The 14,163-nt window shown below is 34.0% G+C and overlaps 1 protein-coding gene across 2 annotated transcripts in view; it reads right to left on the bottom strand.

The window, feature by feature from the left end:
* Positions 1–14,163, bottom strand: part of LOC129738525 (adiponectin receptor protein) — a 36,781-nt gene that overhangs the window by 9,107 nt on the left and 13,511 nt on the right. The window contains exon 1 of one of the 2 annotated variants that reach the window (XM_055729754.1): positions 6,194–6,326. The exons of the other annotated variant lie outside the window; for it this stretch is intronic. The gene's annotated coding sequence lies outside the window, so the exon portion shown is untranslated. Of the gene's footprint in view, positions 1–6,193; positions 6,327–14,163 lie in introns of those variants that run through there. 2 annotated transcript variants of the gene reach the window in all.

Genomic DNA, 14,163 nt, shown 5'->3' with positions numbered 1-14,163 from the left:
TTTCGTATCTTATATCTCAGTAACTAATGAACCGATTTTTACTAACTTTACTTCAATATATTACTCGTAGTTTGAAGACTCTTTTGTCCCACACAATCATTTTATTTAGCTTTACATTCAGTTATGCTAGTTTCATAAGCTCTAAATGGAAGCTGATAATGGAAGAAAATGAGGTTTGTGTGTTGTGCGGTTTCATTCTGAAAAATAATGCAGGAAGTAGGAAAGAGTGGTTTTTTTTTGGTAGTGACAATTTCATCAAAAATGGGAATAAAAATGAAATATGTAGAGGGGAAAGTTATTGGAAAAGTGCTGCGAAAAGTTTTAGGTCTTCTAGGGCTCGTTTATCCATGATGCATGAGAATGAAAAGTGTAATTTTCGTCCGATCATGGGGGGCAAAGGTCACTGCGGGGAAGGTGAGAATAGAAGTGTATGCTGGAGAAAATGGGGAGAATGTGCGGTGGGCGCTATTTGCAAAAAAAATAAAGATTGATGGTGGAGTAAGAGCAGAATGAAGAAAAGAAAAACAAGGAAAGTGAAATTAAGATAGCAGGAATAATCCTGATTAGTGTGGTGCGAGTCTAGCCAAGGTTGCTAGGCGTATTATTCTTGGATCCTGAGGTCGGCCGTAAGTAATATGTTCAAGTCCTGTTATCAGCCGACGGGAAAGATGTATTTTTCTTGTACAAATGTTTGAATTAGAATGATCAATCAGCTGCCAGCTGGCCAGGTATATACACGGATGCCGGAATACCTGTAGTAGATGTATAACATTGAAATGTTTCACATTTTTAACTGGTTGTGTACCTGATTGATTCATTCCCCCAAAATATACTCACATAAACACGTAATACATTCAGTTCATAACAGCTTACACCAAGCCATGGTTTCGGGTATAATGTTCACTGCACTGCAGATGAGTCGATCAAATTGTTTTATCTAAAGAATGCATGTGAGCACATACTTTGATCAAACTGCGGTGAATCCGTGCACCCATGGTGGGTTATCATACATCATCATCATACATCATCACAATCATTTTATTTAGCTTTAAAATATTGTGTTGGATATAATATGTAGGAGCGATTTTTTTTATTATTTTGAAATGATTATCCAAGCTACTTACAAACTAAAAACGGTTAAAAATGCATTACATTTTTTTTATTCTTCACGTTGTATAGTCAGAAAAATATTTATTTTTATTTTTAATTTAATATACCTATTATTTTGAATTAACGTTTCAAAGAAAAAAAAAATTGGAAAAATTCCGAAAATTTTCGGTTTAGTGCACTGAACCAAATCGGGCTATAAAATGTATAGACTCATTCCAATAATTATTATGATTTCATTGTCTGATAGATACTAATGTTAAATTCATTAAAAAATATTAAAAAATCCAATACTTTTTACAAGTTTGTCGATATCCTACAGTATCCAGTAAAAGATACTAGAAAATCCAATGAATCTTATATACTTGTAGCGCTTTTTGAAATTTATAGGAAAATCCAGTAGCTTCGTTCGTTTAGTTTTCGTTGGAGGAAGTAAGTCTAGCTGCCGGTAAAAATAAAAAGCAGCAAAATAGAACGGCTGATGTGTTGCAGAGCTCATTAGTTTGTACATCAGGTTGGTGCGGAATCAAAAAAATCCTTTAGCAGCGAAGAATCGAACAAGGGATAAAAAATTTAACTCCACAATTTTTTGAGTATGTAAGTAAACATAATTTCTAAAAATATCGTTTTATTAAATTTATTTTTTTCCAGCTTTCTACTGATTTACGGAAACATCGTATAATTAAAATTTGACATCTGGTCAGAGTAACAACTTTGTGGGCGCAAGATTTCGATCAGGCGAATGCTCAAACTTCACGGCAAGGCAATCCATAAAATTGTTCAAACTGTTCCGAAGTGATAGCGCTTCCGGCTACTCAGTACCCAGTGTCAGCGTCGGAAATGTGGCCCAACTGGCGGTGGATTTACTCATCGAAAGGCTCAAACTTTCATAAGTGCATGGTCTACTATAATCTGTGGCATCCAGCTTTAATTCCGGTAGCCGGTCCACCCGCGTACGCTCACGATTCGGATAAAATGACCACCACTGCCGAACTGTTTGTATCCGATGAGCATAAGTTGTTGGTTCTTGAATTGCGAGTCCCTTTCGTCGGCTCCTTGCAGGCGGAATTTCTTATCAGTTTGTCGGACTTTGTGGAGAATCAAAACTCGGAAATGTTTTCATACTATCCAGTAGGTCTCCAGGGGAAGATGGGATTTTCTATATTCTTATTAAAAAGTTGCCTGAAAGCACTTTAAATTTTTTAGTTAAAATCTTCAACAAATGTTTTCATTTGGCTTATTTTCCTAATAAATGGAAAAATGCCAAAATAACTCCAATTTTGAAACCTGGAAAAAGTGCTTCAGAGCCTTCAAGTTATCGACCAATTAGTTTGCTTCCTTCTTTAAGTAAACTATTTGAGAGAGTTATTTTGAATAGAATGATGATTCACATTAATCAGAATTCTATTTTCCCTGATGAACAATTTGGTTTTCGTCATGGACATTCTACTACACATCAACTTTTGAGTGTAACTAATATGATTAACGCTAGCAAATCTGAGGATTATTCAACTGGTGTTGCTTTTCTTGATATTGAAAAAGCTTTTGACAGTGTTTGGCACAAAGGTTTGGTAGCTAAATTAGCTCGATTTGATTTTCCTGTATATCTCACCAAAATTATTCAAAATTATTTGACTAGCCGAACCTTACAAGTAAGCTATCAAAATTCATGCTCTGAAAGGACACCCATTAGAGCTGGTGTCCCTCAGGGTAGTATACTTGGGCCAATTTTATATAATATTTTTACTTCTGATCTTCCTGATGTACCAGAAGGAAAAGGTAGAAGATTATTTGCTGATGACACTTTGCTTTCAGCCAAAGGTCGAAATTTACGGGTGGTACGCAGTAGATTGCAACAAAATTTAAATTCCTTTTTGAATTACTTGAAAATGTGGAAAATTTCTCCTAACGCTTCCAAAACTCAACTTATTTTATTTCCCCATAAGCCAAGAGCAAATTTTTTAAAACCTAATGAAAATCATTCCATAACTTTTAATGGGGTTTCATTAGAATGGTCTGATCACGTGAAGTACTTGGGACTTACACTTGATCGGAATCTTACTTTTAAAAATCACATTGACGATATTCAATCTAAATGTAATAAATACACTAAATCTCTTTATTCTCTCATCAACAGGAAATCCCGGTTGTGTCTGCGAAATAAGATGCTCATCTACAAACAAGTTTTCCGACCAGCGATCATGTATGCAGTTCCGATTTGGTCTAGCTGCTGCGCGACGAGGAAGAAAGCCATCCAGAGGATTCAGAACAAAGTTCTGAAAATGATTTTGCGGCTTCCACCTTGGCACAGCACCGAAGATCTTCATCGGATTGCGGGCATTGAATCGATCGAAGAGATGGCCAACAAAATCATCTCCAACTTCAGAGGCAAATCGATGCAGTCTTCCATCGCAGAGATTCGTTCTCTTTATGTTTAGTTTAATTTTAAGATAGTGTTTAGTTTTAAGTATAAAATATTTTTGCTATTACAGGATGTTCTCCTACATTAAAAACTTGATTGCGCTCAGCAAATTAAAATCTTATAAATAAATTTTTATAATCTAGTTACTTATAGGGCTATGAACAGTTCATTATTGAGCTGAACACCTAGTTTAATGCAATAATGTAATATAAGTGTAATGATGATTTGATACAAATAAAGACATATTAAAAAAAAAAAAAAATACTATCCAGTAGGTTCGCCCACGAAAACCAGCAAATCGGTTCCCGGATTAAGTACGTGACCACGGAAGCATTCCTTTCTAAGCGACATAAGGCTCTAACTCAATTGAAGTGGCCACAGTTGGAAGGAAGCGTTATTCACGGGGGAGGATTTACTATGAAGTTGCAAAAAATGTTTGGTGGAAAATGTTGGTAGCATGTAATCAATTCGGATTGGTGCTGTTTAGTAATGTTTTCGAAAGGAACAGCACTACAGATGCTGTTAATTTGGTATTGTTGATGGATCAGATTAGAGAACCGGTGCTGCTACCGAGAAGAACAGAAGATTAGGATTGCCGTTCCCAGCCCTTGGAAGCACCTGTGACGTTTATTGAGGGAAAATAAATCGTTAAACTTCAAAAAATAGTTCAATACCGGAAGCAACTGCATTCAACTCCCGGCGAGATTTGATTCTCTGAAGATATCCTTTCTGACACTGGAGTAAACCGGCCAAGAAGAACATTGCGATAACGGAAAGTTTTTTAATCGGTAAGTGAAAATTAACATATACATACATCTTCTACGAGTAGTGATATTGTAATTAATGTTTCAGATGATGACGTATAAAACGGATTACGAGTTGGCGAGGGGAATCTTTATACTTCAACACAGCCGAAACCAAGAACCGAATCCGCAAAATGATCCAATTGATTGAAACCGAAAATTTTTGACATACAGAGGCCAGAGATGAATGTATTTCTAGACGGGATTAATCCACTAACAATAAAATATTTATAATGAATCTCAATGATGTATTTTATTTACGCTGCAGTGAAAAAAAACTTTAATTTAAGAATAAATTGAATAAGGTACGACATATTTTATTGAATCTATGAACTATTCATTTTACTTCTTTTAATAGTAAATTATATCATCTTGGCGCACTTTAAAATTCATTGAAATTTCCTATAAAATTAATCACCCCTATTTCGACCGTATATTCGTAAAAAGTATTGGATTTTCCTTTAGTGCAAAAACACTAAAATTCCTAATAAACAATATCGGAAATTCCAGTGTTTTTGCACTAATAGAAAATCTAATACTTTTTACGAGTTTGCTCATCGAATACAATTGCATGATTTTAGTTTTTAATAAAATTTATCAGAAAATCCAATGAACTGTATAGAACGTCAAGTTTATAATAATTACAGTTCAAAATGATGGAATATAAATTGATGGGGTGTCTTGTGTTATGGTTTTACTTTTTATGATTTCTTTTTGTATTTTCTTTCCGAAAAAAGTGGGATACAGCTAATTTTTGTTTACTTTGAAAATTTTATTGTTTCTTTCATAGCCGCTATCAAATTTAGAATAATTAAACACTTAACTATGGCACAGGCAAGGTATTAAGCACTGGTGTTAAAATGGTGATGATCCGAAACCCAAACTTCCGGCTTGAAGGGGTCCTCGGTTTAGAAAAGTTGGTAATAACAAAAACAAACCTGAAATCAAGAGGAATGATTTAATTTCAGATATTTAAAACAAAGTTTCACATCATCTCACCTTTCTTCTTGTTAGCACAGACCCTTCTAAAGGGAATTCTGGATGCTTGGGCAGAGACTCGAAACTCCGCGGTCGCCCGCCATTGATGGGTGAGTTGATTCCGTGAATTCTAATTTCCGGAAACGAAAAAACCATTTGGGGATCTAAGGCGTCCATTTTCACATTGGTACTGCTCGCTTTTAACTGTATAATCTGAAAAAAAAGAAATATGAAAATGTTGCTTGAATAGAAACTATTCTGATCATTAGAAAAATTCGCAGGCATCTTTTAAAAAAACACAAAATACATACCGTTCTAATTGTTGAGCTTCACTTTTTTGTAAGGATGGGCTGGAATTAATCAAATTTCAGTTGAACAGCGACACAAAAAACGAACAAAACCTCTGAGCAAATTTATAATGTATTATTATTCGAAACTGTATAATTTATTAGATTTTCTTATACATTCTACCGATCGAGTGTGGCTCGCGAGATTCATTGGGTTTTCCTATAAATTTTAATGGGTCAATCTCTTTAAGGACCTAACTGTAAAATTTATTGTATTTCCCGATCTTTTTTAGTGAATAAATCGATAGCTTGTATGCGGACCATAAATGATAACAATTATTGTAATGCCCCTTTAAAATTAATCGCCCGATTTCGTTCATTGTGTGGTAAGCAAGATATTTCAGTTTGGATTTTAGAACCCACTTTTTTATCTAACACCTTCAAGTTTAGAGCCCTGCTTTTAAACTTTGGAACCAATAGATACTCATAAACACGTATTGAACAGATACTGAAGCCAAAATTTGCAATCGTTACAAGAATTTGAAACGCTTTCCAATAATTTAATGGTACACGATTCAGAAAAACATTCCAATTACCTTATAATTTTTATATAACTTTCTAGAATTGCACCGCTGCCGCTTCACTGATCCCCCTCACTTTGTCATACTTGTTGACCGTTATAGCGCAAATGGCAATCAAGTCGCGTCGCAGCGATCAACTGCTAATTGACCTTCGTTCCACGTTTTCTTTGTGTCCGACTAGAGGATTTGTACATAGTAATAGTAAGACATCATTTACAGTAGATATACTATACTCGTACATGATACGTTGAGTGTTCTAAGCGTCCAATTTAGTTCATTTTGAGCAAGTTAAACCAAGATGGTTTGTTTATCCCGATAAAATTGCTCTACGATGAATTTGGAATTTTTTATAAACAAAGTATTCACCTGTCATCTACTGTTCCAATATGACGGAACGTGTTGTGTGACGCAATCGCCATGAATCTAATCAAACTAACCGGATATGACCGCTTTTTCGATTGTTGCTGTTCTATGTTGTTTGTAGGCATGCCGCCCTCAACACACGTCGTTGCTACTAAAATATTCAAAAACTATTTCTAGCCATCATCCCCCGCTATATGAAGAGAAACCAGCAACAGCAACTACCCCCTGGATTGTTATTCTGTAATGTTTGTTTTGACTAGAGTTTTCCTCCTCTTTCTCCAGGACTAACTAGTGGGAGAACTTACACAAGTTAATGGTCGAGCTGTCTGTAACCACTCTGCTGCCGAGATTGATACCTTCCTATGAAAATATAGTCTGTGGGTACTTTCCATTGATTAAGCATAAAAATAGTCAAACCCGGATCGTGATATTTAGTTTTTACCTACCGGTACTTTTCGTATGTTTGAGCCAATTTTAGTCTTGTATCGATAGTCCTCCTACTAGTGGTGACTTAAATATCAAAAAATACCTTTATATACATAGGTTGATTTAGAAACGTTTAGGTAGGAGTAAGTTGAATAAATTGATACCATTTGCATGAACCGCAACCGCAAAATTTTAATTAATCCCTGAAGAGGGTGTAACAATTTGAAAAAAATCGGTGTCTGTACAACGGAAGTAGGGACCTGGTAAGACGATGAGGGAACTTGAATGAGAAAAATAAAACATTAATAGGCTAGAAAGTACAGAATGGATTTTATTAAAAACAAAAACAATAAATCTTTAATGTGGCTCTTTCAAACTCTGAAATTTTGAATATTTGAAATTTTTGGCTCTTCCGACTGTTGCTGACCACCGTCCTAGGCGCCTCTACCCTACATAACTAAAACTTTTCCAAACACAGTTTGAATCCGCTGAGCTGAGTCAACAAGTCACTGTAGCCTATAGCATTCGGCGTGCTGTGAGTGTGCTAATTGATAGTTTAGTAAGTCTACGTAAAATTTAAACGTTGTACAAGGCCGTAGAACTCGAAAGCACACACAAATCAATACAATCGTTTTAAAGTCAAAGTACCTAATATTAATTTCACTTTGAACAAATCAATTGGCACTGTTTGACAACCCTGGTCCAAATGTTTAGACCTAAATTCCGATAAAATCATCCGCGTCATCAGCATCCGTGATTCATTATAGCAGTTCCAAATCAACTTTTTTTTAAGAGCACCTGTATCCGTGACCTCTTCATGGGTCTAATTTAAACAAGAATTGGACCAAAGAAATTGGATCCAATCCAGTGCAAAAACTGGCATGGCAACCCCACTCGTGTTCCACTAACTGTCAAACGGATCCGTCGAATTGGATCCAAATCTCATCAGTTTTGTATCAATCCTTATACCAGTTCAAAAAAAAGTTGATTTGAAACTGGTATGATTGAATTGGAAGTAAATTTTAAAGTAGTAATTTTTAAACTAGCTAACTCTTGCCTTTTTGTAATTCATGTAGAGACAATACTAGCAGAAGACAATTTCAAATACAAATACAAAATACAAATTTGTCAGTCAAATGATAGCAACGGATTGCTCTCGAGGTTTCCATTTTCTCTCTCTCTCTCTCTTGATAGCCAAAGATAATTACTAATAAAGAAAGATTAGTCAATCGGCGCCGGTGTTTATCACTTCAATTGTACTCCTTATCTTATGTGGGTTGTTGAGGAGGGGCACAAGCTGAAGCTTTTTATTACTGGTTCTCAATACAGGCATTCAAATCCATACCGTAATTTAATTGTCGAAATATTTAAGAAAAAAAAACTCTGCTTTAACTACTTGATGAACAAACTTGAATAACTTTTTCAAACAACAACAGTCAATGTGATGGTGAATTTAAGTAAATTCAACTGGAAATAATGTGTAACCTAAAAGTTTTCGTTAGCACAAAAGGGTGATAAGAAATATTATCGCGTCAGCACACATTTTTACTTCGGAAATCCAGACTTCCGACATTCGACAAAGGAAAATCAAACTCTAGATTGTCGGAAGTCTGTGTTTAGCTGTAAGTTCACCAGCGACGTTTCTAAAAATTTTAACTAAATGCACAATATTCTTTTGCTAGAAAGAGCGAAAAGCCGTTATCGACAGTTCGAGATTAGCATAAATGATGTAAAGTCTGTTTCACATACACACAACGAAAAAAATCTGTAAAATCACATCACATGTGATGTAAATAAAAAGAAGCATCATATATGCCGGAGTTTTCAGTGCTAGTTGGAAATTACACGCCAGTGAAATGTTGCAACGTGTAAAATAAAAAATGATGTAAAATATGGCAACATGTAAAATAAAAATGATGTAAATTATAAAACCACTGAATATTGGAAGAAAAACTTTCCAATTGGAATCTGTTTTGTTTTATTTATTGGTATTTATGATTCAATAATGGAATTATCTCATGTCATAATAAAAATAAAACCTTTTTGTAATTAATTTAATTTATTTCATTTGGTGACAATGATTTTTCTAATCTCACAATTTTTTATATTAGGAGTCACATTTACACTTTTATTTTTTCTCGAAAACCGGATCTAAAGTTGAATAACTTCTGCTTCCAGAACCGCTTCCTGCTTCACGAAGATCTCTGGGAACTTTAATCGCGGGAAAACTGCTTAAACAATACTTTTTGTTGCACGACTTTGACTTGACACTTTGTTTAATTTTGTCTGATCCTATTAAATTAAAATTCAATGTCCTCATCACATTCCATGTCGTGTAATTTTAAGAAATTTCTATTTCCATTACATCACATATGATGTAACAAAAACGAAGCATCACATATGATGGAATTTTCAGTGCGAGTTGAATATTCCACGTCTGTAAACTTCAAAAGACGTGTAAAAATTAAAGACATGTAAAATATTAATGACGTGTAATATTTAATACGCACTGAAAATTCCGTCGTATGTGATGCTTCTTTTTATTTACATCATATGTGATGTAAATTTACATCAAATAATCGCGTTCCATGTCAAGTAATATTTGTGTCATACGAATTCAGTGCTGTTAAGGATTCAACTTTTTTTAATTTGTAAATTTACATCAATAAATCGCGTTGCACGTCATGTAATGATACAGGTTTTCAATTTCAGTGTTGTTAAGGATTCAGATTTTTTTTGTGTGTAGAATCTGGTCGCATCTTTTCATTTACTGCAGCGCCCCTAATTGTCACATCGCGAATCTATTGACAGTGTTTTGATCCGGATGGTTTGTTTACTTAGGGATGAAAATTTGATCAAGATTGAAGCAGTCAGTCAAAAGTTATCGACTATGGAACGCGAAAGGCGAAAGAAAATTCTGCACACTCACGTAGAGAAACCGACGTGGTCAGGAGTAAAGATCGCGAAATACCTGAAATATCCTAAATCGACTGCAAATTCGGTGCCGGAACGTTACCGGAAGACCCTTCAGGGCTGGTAGCGGTTTGAAAATGAAAAAGTAGTGACTTTAGTGACCAAAATTTGAAAAAAAAGTGACCAAATAGTGACTTTGAGGACCGAAAAAAGTGACCAAATTGTGACTATGTAGAACGAAAAAAGTAACTTTGAAGTACAAAAAATGTGACCAAATCAGGCCCGTGCAAAGGACCCGTCCATTGGGGGGGGTTCGAAATTTAAATTTAGATAAAAATACTAACAATACCGAAATTAAAAAAATTGGAAAAGAAAGGGTTTTCTTACACCGTTTGTCACTCATGTTCAACACACAAACTAAAAAAATGACTGATAAACAAAATTTTGGAAACATATTACAATCTATGTTCCAAATTTTCGATAAATCAAGAAAGTATGAAATAAATTAGTTTAAAAAGAATTTCTTGGCAAATTTAAAATTTAAAAAATCTGAATTCTAAAATAAATGTGTTGGACAAAACTTACCATGAATAGATGTTAGGAAAATGATAATAATTGTTAATTTTTATTCATCTAAATTTGGAATTCTTTTCCTCATTTTCAACTGGAAGTTTAGTGAGAAATTCCGCTGTAATTTTTTAATTTGAACAAAAAATATTGATTCACGATTTAAAATGTGAATTACCAATTACTGAATAAGAAATGAATTTTGAACAGAATTTATTCAATGTTCGTTGGTTTAATTTAATTTGATAAAACGAAGAATATATTTATGATTATTTTAAAAGTGCCAGTTATATAAGCCAGACATAAAACTTTTAATAAAGTAAAACCCTCCAGTTATCAAAATTTCATTTTTGAAGCTTAAATAATAACTTCATGTTCAACTACACTGACACAGAAATGTTAGAAAATGAGTAATTACGTGAATGAATGAAAACTGATGAAAAATTAAAAATAATGAGTTCTAAACTTTTGTTATTAATATTGAAAGCACAAATCAAGTACAAATTTAGTTATCATTGCGTAATAAAATTTATTTTTAAAGTTGCTACTTAGAACAATTTTTCAAACTTTTTAGATTAATTTAAAAATCATGATCGACCCAAAAAAAAATGATTTCATCTAAAAAATATTAATAAAAAGTTTTTAAATTTTCAATCGCAGGTTTTTAAGCTTTAAATTACAAGCTCAAGTTTTGTCTCTTTTGATTAAAATATTGGGTCCTGAAAGAACAGAAGATTGAAATTATGTTTTATTATTAAAAATTTGGAGTTGAAGGCTTATGGTTGAAGAACACGAAAATTCAGAATTTAAAAACAAGTAAACAATTGTTAAAAATATGTCTTAAAAATTTAAAAAGTTTGATTAAAAAAAATCCGGTAAGTTGGTTAGAAAATTGAAAAAAAAAACTGTAGAATAAAATTCGGTAAATTAATTTGAAAATTGAAAAAAAAAAAACAATATAGAAATAAAAAAGATTAGTTTTTAAAAACATTTCAGGAAGAGTTTTTTTTTTCAATAAACATGTTTCACTATAACCATTTTGTGCTTATTTTTTAAATTATTGATTTGATAAATAGTGTCCTAAACTAGAAATTTTGTCAAATTCGGCCGAACAGATTTAGTTTTGGTGATAAATAGTTTATTACTAGTAAAATCAAACATTAATAGATAACTGATTATGGAAAAATGTCATTACAAGTATTTTTGACATCACAGCAGAAAGTGTAAAAAAAAACCTGATTATATTTAAAGCAATTGAAAATCTAAATCTATTTAGATCAATTGATTCAATGATTTTGATTTGAGTTTTTGTAAAAAAAGGGCAGAAACTTCTCTAAAGATTTTTAATTATTTTCAAAAGTCATTTCAATAACAAAAGCTGATAGAAATATTGCATACATATTTAGATTCGGGGAACCCAAATTATTTTAAATTCATTGCACCTAAGAAAAATCTAAATTTTGTGGCCTTGTGTAAATTTTTAAAACCCTTTTTAAGTATTTAGAAGAACAAAAAACACGAAATAAAATTGAGTATGAAATTGTTTTTTTTTTAAGAATATTTCATATCAACATAACATTTGTTATGATATAAAAGATTTTTTTAATAAAAAAAAAATGGTTCGTTTCAATCTCAATCTAAGTTACACTTCTTAATAAAAACCCATTCTAAAGACGAGATAGGGTTTTTGTATATCAAGTTTTCAGTTCCAATACAAAAGGTTGATTGAACTAAAAATTAAAATCTACAATCAAAGTTAGTTTCAATTCATGAACGTCAACTAATGTCGTAGATCGAAATGTCTCAAGCCAAGGGTGATTCATGCAGAAATTCCGGCGGAGGCGAAAAAAATTTCTAACTGACTGATCAAGTAATTTACCGTTACTACCGTCAATATTAACACGCGCAATTCAAATTACTCTTTCATTGGTTTATTTTCGGTGAAAAAAGTGACTTTTGGTGATCAAAGTGACCATTTTTCGGAAAATAGTGACTTTAGTGACCAAATGATGAAAAAAGTGACTTTTTAGTGACTGACCCAAAAAAAGTGACCAAGTCACTAAAAAGTGACTCGCTACCAGCAGCTGCTTACGAGCAAAACAAACCAGGCGTAAAAGCTCGACGAATTTGTTTGCGAGAAGGCTTCCGGTCGTATTATGCAAGCAAACACCCCAACAGCACGCTCCTTTTTTTAAACTCAAAATTAAGTACGACCGAGGTTCAAAACATAGTTCGATTCTATGAACTTAAAGTTAAGTACCCTTTTTCCTCCTCGCGATTGTTCAAAATGGAGTTCGAACTGCGAACTCAAAACTAATCCCATTCGTGCCATTTTTGCCGAGCCGCATTTCAGGTAGCTACGAACAAGGGCATAAAAAACGGTTCAAAAAATGGTACTCGCTTTTGAACTTAGTTTTGAGTATGCTTGTCAGAACTTAGTTTCGCTATTGCCCAATCAAACTCAAAGCTGAGGGCTGCCACTGAAGTGCTGTTTGACCGTGGTCAAATCATAGTTCGATTGTATGAACTAAAGTTGAGTTCCTTTTTTCCTCCTTGCGATGGTTCAAAAGGAAGTTCGAACTGCGAACTCAAACTAATCCCATTTTTCCTTCGGCGAAGGAGCAAAACTGAGATCGATCTAATGAACTAAAAATTGAACCCTCCTCGCGTGTGTTGAACTGAAAGCACTTAACGAGTTCGGATGCGAGAACTGCATTTTGGGTAGCTACGAATAAAGGCATAAAGAAAGTTCAAAAAATGGAACTCGCTTTCGAACTTAGGTTTGAGTATGCCAGTCAAAACTTAGTTTTTGCGTTTGCTCAGTCTTACTCAAAGTTGAGGGCTGCAACTGAAGTGCTGTTTTGAACCAAAACTACTTAATTTTGAGTTTAAAACAAGGAGCGTCCTAGGACGCTGAAACAAAACCTGGTTGCCAAAACCAGGGCAAGGAAGTTGTACGAGAAAGTGTTGACCAAGTACAACGGATGCATTTTGATGGACTACGAAACTTACGTCAAATGGATTTTGAACAAATACCCGGTAACTAATTTTACCTTGCGAAGCGTAAAGGGAATGTTGCGGGTAGATTCAAGTTTGTTTTCGCAGATAAATTTGCTCGTAAGTTGATGATTTGGCAAGGGATCTGTAGTTGTGGGAAGAAGACTAAGAGTTTCATCACTGGAGACACAATGAATGGAAATGTTTACAAAGAAGAATGTCTCCAGAAGAGGGTTTTGCCATTCATTCGGTCCCACAAAGGTCCGGTGAAGTTCTGGCCGGACATAACAAGCTGTCACTACAGCCGGGATCTCGTTGAGTGATATAAGGAGAACAAGATCGATTTTGTTGAAAAAAGTATCAATCCACCAAACAGTCCGGATTGTCGTCCCATCGAGAAATATTGGGCAATAGTTAAGGGCAAACTGAAGAAATGTGGCAGGACCATGAAAAAACCCGCTCAAATGGAAAAGTGGAGGAACAAGATGGCGAATGAGGTTACCAGCAGTACTGTACAGAAAATAATGGGTGGTATCACAAAAAAAGTTCAAAAAATTCATCTGAAAAGCTGACGAATGATTTTGTGTATTTTTTTCCTTAAAGTGCAATAAAAACCCTACAAAATGACATTTTTACTTTTGTTGTACGTTATTTCTTTGCGGAGAAATGATCTATTTTATCCGACCAGATTCTATGCGAAACAGACTTTATTCGACAGC

Source organism: Uranotaenia lowii, chromosome 1 (genome assembly GCF_029784155.1).
Source record: "Uranotaenia lowii strain MFRU-FL chromosome 1, ASM2978415v1, whole genome shotgun sequence".
In the NCBI taxonomy this organism is placed as follows: domain Eukaryota; kingdom Metazoa; phylum Arthropoda; class Insecta; order Diptera; family Culicidae; genus Uranotaenia; species Uranotaenia lowii.
The sequence above is the reverse complement of the archived record's forward strand: the minus strand, read 5'-3'. Positions and strand labels throughout refer to the sequence as shown.